Source organism: Microtus ochrogaster, chromosome 1, assembly GCF_000317375.1.
Source record: "Microtus ochrogaster isolate Prairie Vole_2 chromosome 1, MicOch1.0, whole genome shotgun sequence".
In the NCBI taxonomy this organism is placed as follows: Eukaryota; Metazoa; Chordata; class Mammalia; order Rodentia; family Cricetidae; genus Microtus; species Microtus ochrogaster.
This window is the reverse complement of record NC_022009.1, coordinates 48,316,988-48,317,712: the sequence shown is the minus strand read 5'-3', so window position 1 is coordinate 48,317,712 and position 725 is coordinate 48,316,988. Positions and strand designations below refer to the sequence as shown.

General features: G+C 44.4%; 1 protein-coding gene across 1 annotated transcript in view; it reads right to left on the bottom strand.

Moving 5' to 3' along the window:
* The window catches only part of Siva1 (SIVA1 apoptosis inducing factor), a 9,500-nt gene that overhangs the window by 2,753 nt on the left and 6,022 nt on the right, over nucleotides 1-725 (bottom strand). The window lies entirely within an intron of this gene.

Below are 725 nucleotides of genomic sequence, written 5' to 3'. Positions count from 1 at the left end.
GAGTCTTTAATTTACTAAGCAATATGGGTAGGATTAAAGCTGTGGCTTTGACAGCTGGATCCAGCCCATTCCTTAGCTTTCTGTGATTCCAGCCTCATGGCGGAGGTACTGGCTGTAGCCATGTTTACTGCCACAATTCTATGGTGTTTCAAAGTCTCTGCCAGCTAGCAAGCTGCAGCAGTGTGCTCACAAACCACACTTAAATGCTCCACAGTCAGACCGCATGCCTGAACGAGTCAGAGTTTGCCCTGGCAGGACGGCCCAGAATACTGGCATTTTAAAAAAACAGCACAGCTTTTTTTCCTGCTACCGCTGAAAACCAGAAAGCATGTGCTCAGCTTTTCATCAACACCATTTAACTATTTCGTGGCAGGACCTTTTATAAGAACTGCAAGGTTTTACAGCTAAAGCTGAGTCAGGAAGCCTCTCTTAGATGAGAGTGCTTGCTTGCCTCTAGCAAGCAGAGCAGACCTGAGAAATTGTTGCTACCAAGAAGCCATGCCTTATTCTTTTCTGTCTAGAATTACTTCCCAAACTTTTTTGGGCTTTATGTGGATGCAGTTGTCCCATGTTGGGTGCCATTCTGTAATATGAGGAACAGGTTTTTTTGGGTTTCTGTCCTGCCCAGTTCCCATAGCCATTTAGCCCCAAAGAAAATCACACAGAGGTCTCCATAAGATTATAAATTGATTGGTCCATTAGCTCAGCCTTCTTATTAGCTCTTA